General features: G+C 45.6%; 1 long non-coding RNA gene across 2 annotated transcripts; it reads right to left on the reverse strand.

The window, feature by feature from the left end:
- Positions 1-15: 15 nt before the first annotated feature.
- On the reverse strand, positions 16-2207 carry LOC133725412 (uncharacterized). Of its 2 annotated transcripts, none has more exons than XR_009854427.1 (3): positions 2130-2207; positions 655-926; positions 16-295 (listed from the first exon to the last, which is right to left on the reverse strand). It is a non-coding gene; the product is annotated as an uncharacterized LOC133725412 (long non-coding RNA). The 2 variants fall into 2 exon arrangements; XR_009854426.1 differs by having other exon boundaries at positions 16-349.
- Positions 2208-21528: the final 19321 nt, after the last annotated feature.

Below are 21528 nucleotides of genomic sequence, written 5' to 3' on the forward strand. Positions count from 1 at the left end.
ATGATTTATAACATTGTGAACTTACAAAGGGGCCTCATTCAATTTTGAGCAAATAGTGTCATATGTACAATTGACAGTTGAGGAAATTTAAAAGCTACAAGTGAACACTTCATCTGGTTCACAACTAAAAGTATAATGGCTAGCAGATTAATCCCAAGTTGTAGCAGAATATTCAAAAATGAGGCTTTTTGAACGTGCAGGCGGCTGGTAAGCTGGTAGATTAATGTTCATTGCATTGCCATTTCCAAGTCCTTCATTTGTCGAACAATTGAGGTCGGGAGGAGACAAATATCTCCTATAGGATCATAACAACATTCAAAGGTAAAAAGTAACAATATCTCCCAAGTGTCTATGTTCAACATCATTTAAAGACAGAAAAAATGTAGTTAGTATTCATCTATTCAACATTCTCTCTACCCACACTAAAGGATTACAAGGTAAACTGCTACTAAACTCAGTTCACATAAGACAATGAAAGATATTATACAAGTAACCCTCTGAAAGGTTAATTAATTAATCATCTCAACTCCCTTGCTAAAGCGAGACAATATTCTAAATAATAACAAATAGCAAAACTAGAATAAGAATTAAGTCGAATCACATGTGAGTTGCAACAATATAGACAACAGATTAAGGAGTTTGCTTGAAAAATACCTGTAAGACGTTTCCCAAGTTGGACTTCAACTTCTGTACCAAATGAAATATTACTGGCCAGGGATTTGAGAGGATCCACAGTAGGATCAACAGAAAGTAAGCTAGGTATCTGTGGTGCATACACTAGCCTCCAGCTTGCCTGATCAAACTTTCCCTTCCCTTCTACCTCGGCATTAGTTTTTCAAGTGTTGTAGTTGCAAGCTTTTGAAATACAAGTTGCCCTCACCTTCCAAGATGGGCTCTGCCAATAGACTTTCAAAGACTCTAGCAGCCTGTGTATAATGAACAAATGGGTCAGATTAAATTGCCTATAATTCCAGGTAATGAAAAGTGAAAACTTGAACTAACTTGTGCAATTCCAAGTATTAACTAAAGCAGAACTTGAGGAGAAACAAAATGTTCTGAAACTGATAGAAATGAATGAAAAAAACATAGCTTGTGTTAACAAATGATTCCACTCATTCCAGCAAACATATAAAGCTCCATCTTCAGAAGATAATTTCCTTTAAGAGCTAGAATCAATTTCTTATGTGATAGCCTGATAGGAGGAAGAATTGATGGGGCTACAATTGCTGTTTGATTGTGTGTGTTAATGCTCAAAGTCTGGCGGTAGCCAAACCTTCGTTTAACGCGGGTCCGGCGGGCGGACCGCTACTCTGTATACTTGGTGATTCTTGCTGGCTGCCAAATGAAAGACAGGGCGTCAGAGGGAGACCGCGTTGGGCGGTCTTCACTTCTCCGATGCCTAAGTCAGTTGATATATAGGCAGCATAATAATAAATGAGTAGTTAATGCGTAATAATGAAGAGAGAAGAGAGGACCTTTTATAGGTGAGGAGAGGTCTGATCTTCTCTTTGTTTTCGATGTGGGACTGATGTGCCTCAGTTCCCAGTTTTAGTAGCTTCTGATGCCGTCTTGGCAGAGTGCGTGGCGGCGCGTCAGCGGTGATCCCGGGGAACTCTTGTGCTCAGGTCGTGGCCCGCCTGGCTGCCTATCCGTGGGTCACTGCTTCGACGGTAGTTGGTACTTCTGGCGGTACGATGAGCGTGGCTGATTATAGCTAATTATGTTTTGCAAACGTACATGTAGGTACAGTGTGTGAATTTAAATTGTTGACTTCATATTCATGAATTTAAGGTGATCTAGAACTTCAATCAACCATGATAAGAACTTCTGGAATAGAATGAACATAATTAAATAGTAAATACTAGTAAAATATGAGCTGGAGTCGCTAAACCCATTTGGAAAAGTAGAATGCTATGGTTGGAAATAAGAGGACAATAGTTGATAAGAAACTGATTGAATGGGATATAATTTTGCAAGAACAATTCTAGAATATATAAACCCACCATGACCGGTTCATGGCACGCACGACTAGTAAGCAACAATGTCAGGATGGAAAAGATAACCGGAATTACAATTGCTAGAAAAACCCCAGCAAAATTAACATATTGGACAACAATCAGGAATTAAACCTGGTGAGGGGGTGTGCCGTGTTGCTCACAGGCGGGATTTGACTCCGGTGACGGTTCACAGAAGACGCTCTCCTGAAAGTCTGAAACTAGGTTCCCGCAGATGAAGTTGCTTTGTTTGCTGGGAGGGTGTTGTGATTTCAGACGACGACACCAACTAAGCTCTGTTTGCACATTTATGGTTTCTTCAATGATATTTTGCAGAGATGAAGGATGACCCAGAAGACTTCTCAAGCCTTCCAACCTTATCTCCTCTAGATGCACATGCCTTTCCCCTTCTCCCTTAAAAGCCCCTCTGGTAACAATTCGAATCACAGTTTCATATTCCCTGTCCTATGTGAGTTGACACGGTCAATCTAACGGAAATCCTAACGGCATCTGTTGGTCTACAATTCTGTTGGTTCATTGCAGACTCTAATTTCTCTCAACTTTCTAATTAAAACATTGAAGCTTATGCCTTATCACACAGTAAAATCACACAACCATCACAAATGATGCTACTTGAACAATCTCATTGCTTTATCACACATCACTTTTGAGTTCATCAACATCTCTCTAATTCCAAGCTCAAACATGATCCAAGCATAAAACAAGTAACCAATACAGCAGTGCAGGACTTGTTCATTTTGAAGCACCTCCAATGGCGGCACACATGCTTTTGCTGGAAAGCCTACATGTTAAAAGTTTATGAAAATCAGGTAGCTATCTTGCTTGTTATAAGAATCATTTCTGATTATAATATGGGGTAAATCATCCAAAGAAATAAATCCAGCATCTCTGTCAGGTAAATCATCCAAAGTAACCAAATAAGAAAATGCCACAAACTGAAAGAGGAAACTAGTAAGTGTATATACCTCCACTAATATGGAGGATTTGCTACATCACCAAGCATAAGTAACACCCTCTTAGTGGGCCTATAAGCCATGGTGGGACCCAACCGCGATATGCATCCCGTAGCTCGATGTCCAGGCTACGCCATGATAGTCGGAAGCGGCCGAGACCTTGCTGGGAAGCCACCTTTCCGGCCTTGCCAAGTTACCTTCACAACATGCTTTCTAAGACTAGAATAGTGGTTTTACATCCCACATTGAAGAAAATGTAAAGGAGAGGGGTTCCCTTACCTATAAAATGGACCCCTCCTCCCACTTAAACTCCACTCCATTACATCTCTTGTAATCCCCTTGGGCCGTGTACATACATAGCACTTGCTGGCCATAATTAGCACTTAGACTTGACCATGTCACCTTATCGGAATGACTTCAATAGTGTAACCCCTGGAAACGCAGCAAGACAACCTCCACCGGCAAGCCAACTCCAGGTCGAAACATGCCTTGACGCGCCGACACGCGCCACCCAAAGTTGTCTCTGCAGAAAGGACCAAAACTCAGCAAACTGAAGTGTATCAGTCCCACATCGAAAACAAGACTGAGATAACTCACTATGTCACCTATAAAAGGTCCACTTCTCTCTCTTCATTGATTACGCATTCAATAGCTATTTACCACTACATTTGTCAATACAAGTACATCGTTTAACTTTAGCATCAGAGGAGCGAAGACCGCCAACTGCGGTCTCCCCTCTTGACGCCGTTGTATTTCTCTTGACAGATTAGCGGGATTTCGTGAACTCTATACATATCGGAAGATTGGACCCTCGTCCACGTTACCGGAAGCCGACATCATATGGCGGTATTCTGAGCATTAACATTGGCGCCATCTGTGGGAACTCCTGAACTAAGAGTCATCCCATTAACCTACCATGGCTAGCGGAAGCGGCGAGGGCGTTGGAGACCATATGCATGTAGATAAGCCCGCCAACCCTCAGCCCAACTCTACCAATCCATCAACTGTCAACCGTGAATTATTTACCACACCAATTAACGTGGACGGTCAAAATCTCAACACCCCCGAGGTGCTCCCAATACAATCTATCGTGGAAAATCAAACCGGCACAAGCCGTCAAGCACAAGGCCGGGATCTTGCCGCTATGTTAGAGATAGCCTTGGCAGACTTGCACAACGCAAACAAAGAGCGAGAAAAGGAACGAAAGGAGAAGGCGGAAGCTCAAAATCAAGTGGCCACACTATTGTCAAAATTTGACGAGCTGAAGAAAGCGCTAGGAACAAATGCACGATCAACCCAAAGTGAACACTCCCAAAGCGCGAGGCTCAGTCCAAGCACAGGGACAAAAGCAACACCGATACCGGTAATCCCAATGGGTGTCGCCTTAAACCCAGCTGAACTAGCGGATTTAGGACCGACACCACCGCTACAGTTAGCACAAGAGCAGGTGGCGGACTCACAGCCGCAATATGATAACTCATTCAGCGCCGGTCAACAGAGGGGAACCGGGAACATGCTGGCACCCCGACAACAGTTGGTGGCGCCAACCCAACACATGCCTAGACCAACTGTTGACGCTACCACCTTGATACTGGAAAAGATGTGGGAACTAGAGGAGAGATTGCTGAGAGTTGAGGCCGACACTCTACCACCAGCATAGAATCCACTCTTTGCGGCACGACCAAGTCCATTTACCACCAAAATTTTACAAACCGTCAGACCCACATATGCCAAGACGCCCAAGATAGCCCAATTTGGCGGCTCAACAGATCCATTCGTGCACATGGACACTTTCAAGAAAGTAACCAATAACAAGGGATTTGATGACGCAACGCTTTGTCACCTATTCAGCGAAACGTTGGATGGCGAGGCAATGAGTTGGTTTTTCGAATGCCCACTAGGTTCCATGGACTCATTCTCAGCTCTGTCAAATGCATTTTTGTCAAGGTTCATCCTCATGACGGACGGTTACCACAACTCCAGCCAACTATTCAGCATCAACCAAGGTATTGATGAGTCATTAAAATCATTTGTCACAAGATGGAGGACCGCCACATCGAGATGTCGGGATCTTGACAAAACAATGGCGCTGGCGGCCTTCAAGCAAGGACTTCACAAGGCAAGTTTTTATACCACCTCAACTGTAATTGTCCAAATGCCACATATGACTACGTCATGAATGAGGCAGTCCTACATGCCCAAGCTGAATACAGCACTTATGGCACCACACCGCCACCACCACAAACTCCACTTAAAACCCCCCAACCCGCCACGTGGCAACTAGGAAACACCACCACCACTACAAACATAACCACACCACCCAATGACAAAAAAAGGGAATGGCAACATGGCAACTACCAAGACAAGCGGCAAAAGGATCAACAATATCACAACAAGGGCAGATCTTTTCACAGTGATCGCCGCGACAATCACGACAACCGCCACAATAAGCCCGCCACAAGTGCTCAAAAATTTGAGTTCTTTACAGTCTTGACGGCGTCGTAGGAAGAAATATATGATAAGTGCAAGGATCAAATACCACCACCACCCCCAAGAAAATACCCCAAAATAGGAAAACCTAGAAACAACATGAAGATAGCGGTCACAACACCAACGACTGCAACGCCCTCAAGACTGCAATTGAGTCATTATACCACGACGTAAAGATGGAGCAGTACAAGGTCCGACAACCGCCTCCGGTTGTCGCCAACATCGAACCAATGCGGCGGATTAACACCATTGATGGTGGTGCTTTCATAGGCAACTTATCACATAGAGCAAGAAAGCGTTATTAGCTCGCTAACCACCCAAAAGAGGTATTCAATATCCGCTATGACCGGTCGGCCAAAATGGCCAAAACTGGTTGGGAACCAATCACCTTCTCCGAGGAGGAGGAGCGGGGTATTCACTCACCTCATGACAACCCATTTCTGATAGATGCAATCCTCGACAAGTGGTCCGTAGGAAGGGTACTGGTAGATAGCGGGTCCGTTGTCAACGTCATATTCAACGGCTGTTACAAACAACTGCAGCGCAACAACAAACTTCTGCAAGACCACGGGCCGTTACTTAGTTTCTCCGGTGACGTGACCCAACCTCTGGGGTCAGATTATATGTGCTTGTCGGTCGGGACAGTCCCTTGTACGGCGGAAATACATACTGAATTCATTGTGGTAGACTGCTTCAGCTCATACAATGCCATTATCGGTTGCCCAGCTCTCAACAAACTCAGATGCATTATAGCCGGATACATGCTACTCATGAAGTTCCCAACGCCCAACGACACTGGGTCTGTCAGGGGAAGCCAGCCAATTGCACGAGAGTGTTACTCAACAACGGAGTCAAGGTTAAGAGGCCGCCATGAAATTTTAACGGTAGCTAGTACACCACAGTTGACAGACAAAATTGATGACCCCAGAGATGGCAAGAAAAAATACTACAAAAAAGAGCAGGTCAACCCAGAGGCGTCGCTACGCATCGTAAGCATCTCCGACGAGCACCCAGAGAGAACAGTTCGTATCGGAGCCCAACTCTCCCCCGAGATAGTGGCTGAACTCACCCAGTTTCTCAAGGAGAACGCCGCAGTCTTTGCTTGGTCATACGCCGACATGCCAGGAATCTCTCCCGACATAATTCAACATAAGCTCAGCATCAAGCCATCTTTTTACCCCGTCAAGCAGAAGCGACGGGCATTTGACGAAGAAAGATATCAGGCTATCAGGGAAGAAGTAACCAAGTTGCGCGACATAGACTTCATTCGTCAGGTTCATTATCCGCAATGGATCTCCAACGTGGTAATGGTAAAGAAACCTAACGGGAAGTGGTGGATGTGTGTCGACTTCAAAGGTTTGAACAAGGCATGCCTCAAGGATAGCTTCCCGCTACCTCGCATTGACCAATTGGTTGACGCAACAGCAAGACATGAGCTACTCAGTATGATGGATGCCTTTTCTGGCTACAAGGAGTGCACAACATTCACCACTGACAAGGGTTTATATTGCTACAATGTCATGCCCTTTGGCCTCAAGAATGCCGGAGCCACATACCAAACGGTTGATGAATGCAATGTTTGCGGAACACTTGGGTAAGATCATTGAGGTATATGTCGACGACATGCTTGTCAAAAGCGTAAAAGCCGGCGGTCATGTGGCCAACCTCCGCATCATCTTTGCCATATTGCTAGCATATGGAATGCGCCTGAATCCGGAAAAATGTTTCTTTGGCGTAACTGCCAGCAAGTTCCTCGGATATATAGTCAGTGAGCGGGGAATAGAGGCTAACCCCGACAAAGTACAGGCAGTCATAAACATGAAATCTCCGGAGAAAAAAGTTGAGGTACAAAGTCTGCAGGGAAAGTTAACGGCTCTCTCCCGGTTCATTTCCAGACTTACCGACAAATGCCTGCCTTTCTTCAAGGCAATGAAGCGATCCCATTGCAAAGTGGTAGATTGGACGCCTGACTGTGAAGCGGCATTTCAGGGCCTCAAAGAGTACTTGGCCTCCATCCCGCTACTCTCAACTCCAGTACCGGGCGAAATACTGTACATCTACCTAGCAGTATCCAAGTCCGCCATCAGCTGCGCAATTGTCCGCAGAGAGGCATAAGAAGAATTGCCGGTGTTCTACGCTGGTAGAGGCATGAATGGAGCGGAGACAAGGTACCCGCCACTTGAGCAGCTTGCGCTAACACTCATAATGGCCGCTAGGAGGTTGCGTCAGTATTTCCAAGCACATACAATCCATGTTCTCACAAATCAACCGCTAAAGCAAGTTCTCCAAAGTCCGGAACACTCAGGACGCTTTAGCAAATGGGCAATAGAACTCAGCGAGTTCGACATCGATTACAAGCCAAGAACCGCCATTAGGGGACAGGCTGTTGCTGATTTCATAGCAGAGCTAACGGAACCACAGCCGGAACATACCACCGATGTAATGTCGGAGGACAACATTCAGCACCCTGAAGCCACTCAAACGAAGACACAATCGCAGTGGGATCTCTATGTAGACGGTTCCGCATGCTCCAGGGCTTGCGGCGCCGGTATAATCCTTACAGGGCCAGGGGGACTTAACGTAGAGTACGCCCTAAAGTTTGACTTCAAGGCCTCCAACAATATGGCGGAGTACGAGGCACTTGTCTCGGGGTTATTGTTGGCCATCGATTGTGGAGCAGAAAGTGTCAACATCTTCAGTGACTCACAGCTGGTGGTAAATCAAGTCAACGACATTTTTCAGGTCAAAGACAAACAACTGGTGACATACCTGGGATACGCCAAGACCCTACTCGGCAAGTTCAGTTTCTTCAACATCACGCAAATACCCCGCAAAAAGAATGCAAAAGCCGACTCCCTGGCACGCCTGGCAATAGCTCAACCACATCAAAGTCCCGCCGATACTAGGGTGGAGACCCTTGATAAGCCTAGCATCACTAAAACTCTGGCGGAAATTTACACCATCGAAGTAAGCCCAAATTGGATGGATGAGATACTCAACTACAAACGTGACAGCACATTGCCATCCGACAAAGTCGAAGCAAGACGACTGGTACGAAGGGCAACACGTTACAACATTCAAAGCGGCAAGCTCTACCGCAAGGGGTTCACACATCCCAACTTGAAGTGTTTAACGCCAGAAGAGGGAAAACAAGTCCTAGCAAAAATACACGCTGGAGAGTACGGCAATCACTCAGGAGCTAGATCATTAGCCAACCGCACCATGCGCCAAGGATATTTTTGGCCGACATTGGGAGATGACGCCAAAGAAACATCAAGATCATGTCACAAATGTCAGCAATACGCAGACCTTCCGCACGCACCAGCAGAACCATTATCTATTATTATTGCACCATGGATTCACTCCATGTGGGGGATGGACATTGTCGGAAAACTCCCAACCGCCAAAGGTAAGTTCAAATACATAATCGTAGCCATCGATTACGACAGCAAATGGATCAAGGCTGAACCATTAAAGGCCATCACAACCGCTAAGGTCCAGCATTTTTTATGGAAAAATATCTACTGTCGTTATGGAGTGCCCGACACAATCATTACCGATAACCGAACGCAATTCAACAACGAAGAACTCATCAGCTTCACCGCCAAACTAGGCACCAAGATGCGTTTCGCCTCGGTGGCACACCCCCAGACCAATGGTCAGGTTGAATCCGCCAATAAAATCATCAAGAAGCTGCTAAAAAAGAAATTGGAAAACAAGAAAGGCTTATGGGCTGAAAAACTCCCGGAGGTTCTTTGGGCCATCCGGACAACGCCAACATCCGCCAACGGCGAAACTCCATTATGCATGATGCTTAGCACAGAAGCAGTCCTCCCCATTGAGGTAACCCAACCAACAGCTAGGATTGACGGACATGACGCCACAACAAACGTTGCCGGCGTCAACCTCGACAAAGACCTATTGGAAGAAAAACGAGACAAAGCCCACCTGTACAACTTGCAAAACAAACAGCGGGTGTCACGTTTTTACAACAATCGTGTGAAGGCCAGAAACCTACAACTTGGCGACTGGGTCCTGAAAGAAGTCATACCACCGCCAAAAGCACTTCGCCCAACTTGGGAAGGACCTTATCAAATCATAGAAGTGGTGAGCCCCGACACATTTTACTTGAAAAGCAAGGAGGGCATCACATCCACTCACCCGTGGAACACTCAACATCTCAGCTACCACTATAAGTAGCGCCGCAACATGCCCACGAGCATCTTCACGTAGCTCATTTTTGCAAAGTTTAGCTAAGCAAAGCTACCCTACGGGTACATATTTTTGTAAGAAGCTGGGTCCGCCCAGTCGTCAATGAAACGAGGAATTATTCAAACCATTGTCCCACACATGCACAAAAAAAAAAAAAAAACATAATAACAAGTCAAATATATCAAGTCTGGCCAGGCCAACACCTTTGCTCCTCAGGACAAAGGCGATATATGTGCATTTATCGGGCCAATCTTAATCCCTTTCATGTTTCATTAACGTGCAAAAATAGTTCCACCACAATCCCAATTGAATTCGCGAACAAATCCATCACAACACAGGAAAATAAAACAAGCGTCACATTTAAGAAATTGGGACTCCCCAAACAAAAGTACCATTCTGATTACAAAAACATGTGTAAAACGCCACAATGCAAAAAGGAGCAACGACAAAAATAATAGCGACCTATCCTAATCTTGTCCAGCATGGGAGGAGGACCCTGAAATATGATCATCACGACGGCGTTTTTCGACAGGCTGACGAATACCCATTTTTTCCCTCTCCCCTTTACTTGTCGGTGTCGGTGTCTCAGGATTACCATCAGACCTCACATCTTCCCCAGAAGAACCACTCTCTCCGCGTCCATCAGAAGAGCCGCTTTCTACGGAACCGTCATCTTCAGATCCCTCGACATCCTCGCCAGGCGTGGGTTGTGATGGGGCTCGATCAACTATTATTTTGTCAAAGTTCAAATAGCCGCTATCTTTGAGCTCCTTAAAGTTGGCGGCAACACCTTGTTTACCGGCATCTATCAGAAGTGTCTTGAACTCTGCCGACTTCTTAAAGGCATCAACCGCCTCTAAGCGCACCATCTCCTTCTCATCCTCCGCCAGCTTCACCATCTCCTCCTGCCTGGCAGACTGAAAGTCCGCCAACTCTTTCTCTTTGGCGATAAGTGCCTGCTGCAACTGGGCGATGGTATCCTCCCTCTCAGCCTTCTCTTTCTTTAGGACCGTTAACTCGGCATTGAGGTTGGCGATGGTAGTGGTGTCGGCGATACTTTTGTCCACCGCACGCTTGAATTTCTCCTTCACATCGAGAAGGGCACCGTCAAGTTTGGTAATATCCCCCGCGGTGGATTTGTTTTTTTTCCCTCTCTGCCGACAAGTCACGCTGTGCCTGCAGGAGCTCTTCCTTCAGTTTGCGCTCCTCCGCCGAACCTTGGTGAAGATAAAGATCATGAGCACCCTTCAGAATCAGATCGAGGGCTGTCTCCAACTTTGACGACGCCGCTGGCCGGGAAACTCTCGCATCGCCGCCAAGACCCAGCCGCTCACACACCTTGAGCAGAAAAGCCTGCTGACTGGCAAGCGCACTTTACACCAACCCAATAACAGGGTTGTCGGAGACAAACTTACCTCCCTGACATCCTTGTGGCCAACCGCCACATTCTTCTCTGCAGCCTTCATCTTCTTTAAAGGATCTGGAGAAACGGCGGAGGCAAAAATTTTCGTCTTCTGCGGCACACCAGTCTTCACTACTTGCTGACCCCTGGCATCCCCACCAGTACCGCCGGTAGTCTTTTGACCGACATGTTTGGGCCCTCCTCTGTCGGCCACAGCTTTTGTCCTCTTCTCTCTCTCAATATCGTCCCCCGCCATGTCCGGCTCCCCGACAACAGTTGTCACTTTCTCCTGCGACTTATCGGCGGGTACCCCCAGAACAAACCCTGTATCTTCTTCATTCTCTTGCTCACTCTCCGCCACATTCTTTTCTTTGCCCCCTGCTTTCTTCTTCTTCAAATTGGCTCGATTCGAGTGTAGCGGAGCCGCCAGAATTTTTGCCTCTCCCTCTGTCGTTATCTCCCTTGTTTGCGGATCAACAGTTTGCTTCCACACCTTAGCCGCCTCGTCAATCATAAAGTTGACATAGTCTTTGATACCGCCAATGTTAGCCATCGCCTTTTTAAGAACTTCGATGGTTCTCTTGTTCGTACGAATTACCGCTACAAAAGAGAGCAAATATACCGTCACTTTTCAGACAATAACAACATCACAGTTCTAATAATAGATTTCGCTTACTAGGCTCCCGCGTCAGGCGCAGGTGAATAAGTAGCGACCAATGTGATAGGACGTGAAGATCCAAGCAGCTTTTGTGCGACCAACAGTAGTGCACCCGACACACCCGCTGTCGTTCGATATCCGTCAACTTCGGTCTCCAACCCTCTGCAGACAGAGACAAGATATCACATAACGGAGCAGACGCAATAACAAAACATGGCGGCATAGACAACAAGCAAGGAAGCAAATATCGCACTCAATACAAAAATCAAGCCTCAAGCACATAGACAACAACCTTTTATGGCTTGAAACTTCGAGGGAACCTGAAACCGCGGAGCCTTCGCCCCCTCTGGCCTCGTGTCATATTCCCAACCTTCGGTGGTAACACACACGGCGGCTCGCCATTTTGTGGAAGAATCAGGCGTATGTTCCAGAAGTTTTGGAGCTCCAGGTCGACGAGTTAGTTTAACAGTCCCGCCACATTTTTTCAGCTCGTTATATGTCAACTCATAAAAGAATAGTACTTCAGCCACTGTCGGAAATTCACACCCCGACAAATCCCACAAGCCGGTCAAAGCCAATAACATCTTCCACATGTTTATGGACACTTGACCTACCGCAACATTCAATTCATGCAGCAGATACTGCAGGCTTGGAAGTAGCGACAACTTTACTCCGTGATTCAGTATAGCCTCGTGAATAGCGGCATAATCCTCTGACAATTCAGTAGCCCTCTCACCCTTCTCTAACGGCCGTAACTTCACAATACTGGGCAAGCGAAACCTATCTTTCATTTCTGTATCTTTCGCCACGACATAATGGAGGAAGGTTCGTCTACTCCGACACCATCACTGAGAACCCACGAGAAGTTGGTAGGTTCGGAACTCTGACCTTCATCCCCAATCTCAACCCTATCGTCACTTTGTCCAGAGGCGCCAACACTTTCTTCGCTATATCGGATACCTCCTCCTCCCTGGTACGACGAACAACTTCATGTTCTTCACTTTGACGTGCTACCTTAGGTGGCGGATAAATGGTCTGGAGAGGGACAATATCTAGCAGTTCTTCCAAGCTACCTCCTGCAGAAGTGGGACGACGCAACGAATGAATAAAACCCCTCTCCGACGAATTAAGCAATGACACGTCCGATTTTTCACTACTTGAGATATCGATAACGGCCGACATGCCACACAAACACTCTAAACCTAGAAGTTAGCAGTCAAGTCAGATCTAAACCTACCCTAGGCCATTAACAACAAGAACTCATTCAAGAACACAGTCACTCCAAAATCCCAGAAAGTCCCCAAAAAGTCCCAGAAAGGCCAGAAACCCTCAGACCCTCAAACACGGAGTAACACAAAAACCACAAACATATCTTTTCGACACAAACGAAGAAAATGCATTCACACAAGGCAGACCAAAACAAGAACACAAAAAAATAAACCCAAAAACATAGAACATACCTCGGTTCCGCAAAAAAGCAGGAGATGCAGAGCAACAAAACGACAAAACGTAGGGCGATCTCGCTCTCGCTTTCCTTCGCTTGAGATGTTATCTTTTCTGCTTCACCGGATCTTTTGTTTTCTTCCACTCAACAAAGCACTGCTTGATAGGAGTATTTTAATGCGACGTTTTAACTGTTATTTCCTCATATTTACTTAGTTATTTCCTTAAATAAATCCTTCTTGTGTAGGAAAGTTTCTATCTTTAGAAAGTTTCTATGTTTAGGAATTTTAATAAATGTTTCTATTTTTAGGTATCTTGGAGCTGAAATGAAGAAATGGAGTTTTCCTGGTCCGACTAGGAATCCCAGTCAACGCAGGAATCCTGATGAGGCTAGGAAACTTGAAGGTATTAGGAAACCACATGGCTTGAAGATGACGCTGGAGATATTATAGGAGATTAAATCTGATTTTTGCCATGGGAAATCATGAAGATAACGTGAAAAATCAAGGAGAGTATCAAGGGAGAGTTTCAAGGGATTGTGCAACAAGAAAATGCTCAAAACAAGTCCAGATTCGTTCCTTAATTCCCTCAAGATATGTTGGCTGAAATTAGAGAATAAAATCTGCAATTTTAATGTGAAAATCAAGAGAAAATCAAGGGGAGGATGTTAAGGATAAAGCCATGGAGAGATTTAAGGGAGAAAAGGTCCAAAATGAGTCCGGATACATTGTCTAGGTTCATGCCTAGACATTTGGCCGAAAATTGTGAATAAAATCATATTAAATCATGGAAAATTCAGCAACAAAATATTAGGGATTGATTTTGGAGCTTTTTGATTGGTTGGATGACATAGCAGAGCTGACATGGCATTATCTGATTGGTTAATGCTGTGTGGATCAATCTTGAAGACTTGGAGACTAAGTTGCCATCCTCCTATAAATAGGAGCATTCTCTACACCAACACACCAACACAACAACACCACTTCTCCCATTCTTTTCTACACACCAAAAATTCTATCCATTCTCTAGTCTTCAGAAGCTCTGCGTCTCAACCAAGGAGGAGAAGAAGTCATGCAATACATCAAGATCCTAGCCACCATCCACCCTTGGTCGTTCCTAGAAGATTGCTTGCTTTCAAGGATCTTCAAGTTCTTCGTCTCAAGGCTTCGTCATCCATCTTTCACGGTGTATTTCATGCTTTTCTTTTATTTTCCTTTGTTTGATTTGTAGAGTTATGAATTCTAGTTAACATGACGTTAAGGGCAAAGTTTAAAGCCCATTTATATGTTTTGAAATAAAGTTGTGATTTTTATATGTTGATTTATATGTTGCTTATGTGAGATTGCTTGATTGATTTTGTTTTACAGAAAACTTTTATATGTTTATGTTCTTTGGTGGCCAACTTAGGATATATGCATGTAATTGGAGCTAGATTTAAGTAGTAAAGGCTTTGGACAAAAGTCGAAATCAATTAAGGAGGATTGCAAATAGATGAACTTTTTCATACTAGGTTGTGCACTTTGGTTGACATCCTTTCTTTGTTCTTCATGCATTGAATGTGTTCTTGAGTAGCTAGCTTTCTAGACTATGATTGCATGTTCAATAGGCTTAATTTAGGTGCTTTCACTTAGATTAAATATTGAAGGAAAGTAAAAAATGGGAAATCGTTTTCTTATTAACGTTTCACATGGTCAACTTCTTTCTCATGACATAGAAAATCAACTATAGGAATTGTAATTGGATTTCATTCATATGGATATGGTTTTGATTTTTATTCCTTACGTTCCACCCTTGTATATATGTTTTTACTTTTTCTTTATTTTATTTATTAATTTTATATTCCTAAGACTCCCTTATTTGTGTTTACTTGTATATATTTCTTTTCTTTGTTTTATTTTTGTAAATAATACTTTTTACTTTTACTAATTAATTAATTGTTTTTGCAATTACAGGTGTACCCTCAATCCCCGGCTTGAACGATCCCTACTTATTCTATACTAACAACTACATGCAGGGTTAAATTGCGCGCTTACTTTTAGCGTATCAATTTTTTTTGAATAGTGCACCGGGTTGTCACACAACAAACCCGGTAAGCTTTTGCAAGCCCGTATGAGTAACTCAAAACAACTCACACCAAATCACGGGATAAAAGCCCGCACAACTCACGCCAAACACGAGGAAAACCTTTCGACTCGAGAATAAGGAAAACATACCATGGTTCCCAAAACAATACTCTTTTCCAAAAAGGAAATCACAAAAGTCACACCGTGACAAAATCATATAAATCGTTAACCTAACAATTCAAATATGATTAATCGATCCAACCTGGATAAAACACATAAACACATCAATCATACCTATCGTTAACCTAACAAATAGCATATGATTCTTTTAGTCCAACCTGGACAAAACACATCAAATCGGTCCAACCTGGACAAAACACATCAACACACCCTCAATCATACCTATCGTTAACCTAACAAATAGAATATGATTCACAAGTCCTCCCAGGACATTTAAAAGAAAGAATCCCCGAAACTCTCTTTTAAAAACACGTACTCATGAGCATCAGATAGCTCCCCGCTACCCCCCACGATGTACCAACAACAAATCATTCCAACCTAGACACACAACACATCAACACAGATTTACCACGAAGCCACTAATACATGAATACATATGTGTGTGTGTGTATATATATATATATATATATCCCATAATATATATATGTACACACAGTCATTCACTCAGAAATGCCACTAATACATGAATACATATGTATATATATATATCCCATAATATATATCTGTACACACATAGTCATCCACTCAAAAATGCCACTAATACCATCTATAGTCACAGTTAATCCCATAACTCCAAGACAATATGGTAACTAGGCTCATAACACAGATAAATCATTGGTCACCATCTGCAACCTATCACCATCTGTGACTCTTGGTTTTCAGACCCCGTCTGGTCTTAGAACCAACCGTTGGTCACCATCTGCGACCCATGCTTTTCAGACCCCATCTAGTCTCAAGTCAACGTTAAGTAAGTCACACCCGACCTAAAAACGTTACGACCATCTAGTTCCGGCTTTCCCCATCCCTGCTCACGATCTGTGACCCTTGGTACAAGGACCAATACATTTAAAATGAGTCACGCTTGACTCCAAAATGTAACATCAAACTCAATACTTTTCAAAAAATAGAAAACATCTTTTTCCACAATATTATTTCTATGAAAAGTCCCATTCAACAATAATATGAACCCATCATGCATATTATTCATCACACATCATCCATAAGAATATATATATTTCACGTAAATATATATATACGTAGTCATTCGCTCAGGAATGCCTACTAATACCAACTATAGTTTGCAGTTAAATAATTAACGCCAAAACAATAATGGTAATTCCGTTCATAATGAACCTTGTGAGATTACTCACCTCGAAACTCCCGCTGCGTCTTCAATACAGAACAAAGAAGCCAAACCACAAAACAACCGTCGAAGAATACTTCCCAAGTACCTAATCACATACGGTTTCAACTTAGTAACGATTCACAAACGATTCACAAACGATTTAAGTTCGAAACCCCTGTTTTGAACTAAAATCCCCAAAGTGACGCCAATCGAGGCGAAACCACATCCGAGACCACCCAATGTCTCCGGAATACTTCTACGATCGATATGCCAAAACCACAAGTCGATCGGAAGCTCGAATCCTCACGGATCAAAACATCGAACGGTCCGAAACCGTAAAAATCACAACATGCTCATACGATCTCCAAAAATTACAAACAATATATCGAAATGCTCGTATCGACGAGTAGATCGAACTCAGGAACAGAAACTATCCCTGAGGTGGCCGGAAACCACCGGAAAACACCACCACAGTGGCGGCGCCGCCGCTGGCCCAAAGTCGGAATTTGACAAAACTCCCAACACCAAAGTTCTTCATCTCCACTCCAATTTAAACTTTCATAACTAACACAAAGTCTAAATCATAGCCGTTTGGCCGGAATTTACCTCGCAATATCTGAAATTCGATGAACCCTAGAATTTCAAAGCTTCGATTCGTCCTCCATAAGTGAAATCGTCCCAAGCTGCTTTGGGAGAAGCATCAACGTCCTATGGGCTTTAAAGGCCCTCAAGAATCACCGGCAAAGGTGGCCGGAATCGGAAGTTCACACCTGGTTCCGACGCAGCTCCGCCGCCAAACTTCTCGGCCTTGCACCGCCCTCCACAGCTCGTTTCATGCTCCAATTCTTCCACAGACCTCAAGAGGGGATTGAGGCGAAGAGAACCCACTTTGAATCGCGTCCTATGGTGGCCGGAGGAGGGAGAACGAAGCCGGCGAAGTGGAGAGGAGAAACCGGGCTCGGGAGAGAAGAGGAAAGCTCGGGTTTCCATTTTGGGAAATCTGGGCTTTTCTGCAATTTTCCCAAAAATTCGTCATTTTATACAAAAATGGAAAGTTTTTCCGAAGCCCATAACTTCTTCATACGAACTCCGATTCTCGCGTTCCGCATGTCCAGGAACTCGTATCGACGTGCTCTACAACTTTCGTGAAGGAAGTTTTCGGAGAATCTCAACGTATCAAAAGTCAACCTTGAACCCCCCCTAAATCCACACTTTTCGAATACAAATTCATCCGAAACACTTCCGCTCTGTCCACGAGCCACGAAACCATCCAATAACCACAATTTAAATTCCGGAAAATCCTCGGAAAATAAATACGAATTTCCGGGGCATCACACCTACATTGTCAGAGGATCATGCAAAATCTGGTCAAATAACCCCAAATTTCAAAAACAATCACCGCCATAGTCACTTCTCTTCCGCTAAGTAGCTTCATCTCCCGCTAATTAGCCTTATCCTCTGCTAATTAGCCTTATCCTCCGCTAAGTATCCTCATCCTCCGCTACGAGTCACCAAACATCGAATCAACTATCCGCCACAACTTAAGTGTTACCGCCAACAAAGCTATTTCACCGCTAACACTTATCTCGTCTAAAACAAGCTTGCAAGACGAGTATACCAACTCATCAACCGACAACTACTGACCAACATGTCTCCGACATCGTTGCTTCCTATAACAATCAACAGTCGCTCACCCGACACAATTTACATTTAGCGGAACATTCCCAACCAGGGATGTCCCATTTATCATCGGTACACCGACCTTAACGAGGCGGTGCAGTCAAGTTCTTCTCCCCCGGGAAAGAGTAAGGGAACCGTTAACATAGCTTACGGCAGCCATTGATCCGGCCATTAACTTCCCGACACTAAGGCACCTAAAGAGTTGGATCGCTACCCACCGCCTCATGCTGTCAATCAGCTCCCCTCAACAAACAATCATCCCAACCAAACGGAGGTCTTTCTTAGCCGGGGAGTGGGGGACTCCTTGGAGGGCCTAGTAGGGGCCCACCCGAAAGGGAAAAAGCGCTCGCTAAGACAAAATCCATGGTTGACGACGCACTCGCACTGATTATGCCTGACATGTAACTGAAGGTTCCGCCTTAATTGTGGTAACTCCCCAACCAAGAAATCCCTCCTTGACTGGGGATTTGGGGCACTTGTACATACATAGCACTTGCCGGCCATAATCAGCACTTAGACTTGACCATGTCACCTTGTCGGAATGACTTCAATAGTGTAACCCCTGGAAACGCAGTAAGACAACCTCCACCGGCAAGCCAACTCCAGGCCGAAACATGCCTTGACGCGCCGACACGCGCCATCCAAAGTTGTCTCTGCAGAAAGGACCAAAACTCAGCAAACTGAAGTGTATCAGTCCCACATCGAAAACAAGACTAAGATAGCTCACTATGTCACCTATAAAAGGTCCACTTCTCTCTCTTCATTGATTACACATTCAATAGCTATTTACAGCTGTACCTACATGTGCATTTGCAAGTAAAATTAGCTATAATGAGCCACACTCATAGTACCGCCAGCGGTACCGACTCCCGCCAAAGGAGTGACCTACGGAAACACAGCCAGGCGGGCTACCGCCTGAGCCCCGGATTGCCCCCAGATCACCGCTGACGCGCCGCCACGCGCCGCGCCAAGATAGCATCAGAAGCTCCAGATGCTGGGAATTGAAGCACATCAATCCCACATAGAAAACAAAGAGAAGATCAGCTCTCTCCTCACCTATAAAAGGTTCTCTCATCTTTCCTCATAAAATACGCATTTACTACTCATTTATTGTTATGCTGTCTATATGCATTGACTGACTTAGGCATCGGAGAAGAGAAGACCGCCCAACGCGGTCTTCCTCTGACGCCCTGTCTTTCATTTGACAGCTAGCGAAGATCACCAAGTCCTCAGAGTAGCGGTCCGCCCACCGGACCCGCGTTAAACGAAGGTTCGGCTACCGCCGAACTTTTTGCATTAACATTGGCGCCGTCTGTGGGAATCCTTGAACAAAAGGTCATCCCACCACAATTACCATGACTAACGGTAGCGGGGGAAACGCTGAAGAGCAGGCGGACCAATCCGCCATTCCCCAACCCACCAACCCAGCGGTAGGCATTAACCGCGCACTATTCAACACCCCAGCCAACCCCGGCGGTGAGGCAAATCCAAGTAGCAGCCGCCCACCGGGCCAAGATCTCACCGCTATGTATGAGCTGGCACTGGCGGACCTTCACAAGGCAAACAGAGAGCGCAAAGAGAAGGTCGAGGCCCAAAAGCAGGTGGCCACATTGATGTCAAGGTTCGATGAACTAAAAAGGACGCTTGAGGCAAACGCCAACCCAGCGCAAAGCGAACAGTCACGGAGCACCAGGCACAGCCAGCCTAATACCGGCATATTGGTACCGGCACCAATGGTGCAGATGCAGGTCCCGCTGAACCCACCAGAGCTATTGGGAATGGGGCCGCCCCCCGTGCCCCAGCTAATGGAGCAGGAGGCAGAATCATTGCCGCACACCTACCGCTCGGGGACTAGGGCTAGGACTAAGGGAAATCCACCTGCCCCTAGGCGAGGACCAGTCTAGCGGAATATCCGGCCAGGCCCCGCTGGCGACGCAACCGCCCAAATATAGGAAAGGATGCAACAGTTAGAGCAAAGGTTAATCCGGGCGGAGTCGGGCGCCCCAGCGCCAATTTCAAATCCGCTTTTTGCGTCCAAGCCAGGACCATTCACCGCTACGATCTTGCAGGCTGTCAGGCCGGCGCATGCAAAGGCTCCAAAAATGTCACATTACAGCGGTAGGTCCGATCGCTTCGTCCATATGGACACCTTCAAGAAGGTCACCAACAACAAGGGATTTGATGACGCCACCCTGTGCCACTTATTCAGCGAAACGCTGGACAGTGAGGCAATGAACTGGTTCTTTGAGTGCCCGCCGGGATCCATCGACTCATTCCACGCATTATCACACGCCTTCCTTTCTCGGTTCATCCTACTGTTCGCCGGACACCATAACACAAGTCAGCTGTTCAACGTCAAGCAAGGTACGGAAGAAACACTGAAGGCATTTTTCACAAGGTGGCGGGCGGCAGCATCTCAATGCCGCGATCTTGATAAAACAATGGCTTCGGCGGCCTTCAAGCAGGGACTCCTCAAAGGGCCATTCCTCTATCACCTCAATTACAATCATCCAAATGCCGTGTACGACCACGTCATGAGTGAGGCGGTCATCCATGCCCAGGCAGAATTCATCACATATGGAGAAACCCCACCAACACCAGCAAAGTCAACGCAACCCTCCTCCAGTCATCAGGAGACCGCTAGCAAGACCCCTGCTGCGCCGGCAACTGATAAGAAGAGAGAGTGGCAACAGGGCCACTACCAGAACAAGCGGCAGATGGACCAACATTATAACAAGGGCAACCGCCCACCACACGGGGATAACCGTAACAAACAGACGGAGTCTTCTTAGCGGTATGCAGTGTTTACAGTTCTCACGGCCTCGTATGAGGAAATATACGATCAGTGCAAGGATCAGATCCCACCACCACCCCCAGGAAGGTACCCAAAGACGGGAAAACCTAGAAACACCAGCAGGTGGTGCAAATACCACGAGGACAGCGGTCACAACACCAGCAACTGCAATGCTCTCAAAACGGCCATTGAGACCTTGTACCGTGACGGCAAGATGGAGCAATTCAAGGTGCGCCAACCGCCACCTGTGATCGCCAACATTGAGCCCTTGGGCCGCATCAACACCATCGACGGCGGTGCTCCAATCACCAACATGTCTCATAGGGCAAGAAAGCGCTATACCCGCGCTAACCACCCCAAGGAAATCTGCAACATCCGCTATGAGAGATCCGCTAAACTCCCAAAGTCTGGCTGGGAGCCTATTACCTTCTCGGAGGAGGAGCAGCGCGGAG

Source organism: Rosa rugosa, chromosome 1, assembly GCF_958449725.1.
Source record: "Rosa rugosa chromosome 1, drRosRugo1.1, whole genome shotgun sequence".
Lineage (NCBI taxonomy): Eukaryota > Viridiplantae > Streptophyta > Magnoliopsida > Rosales > Rosaceae > Rosa > Rosa rugosa.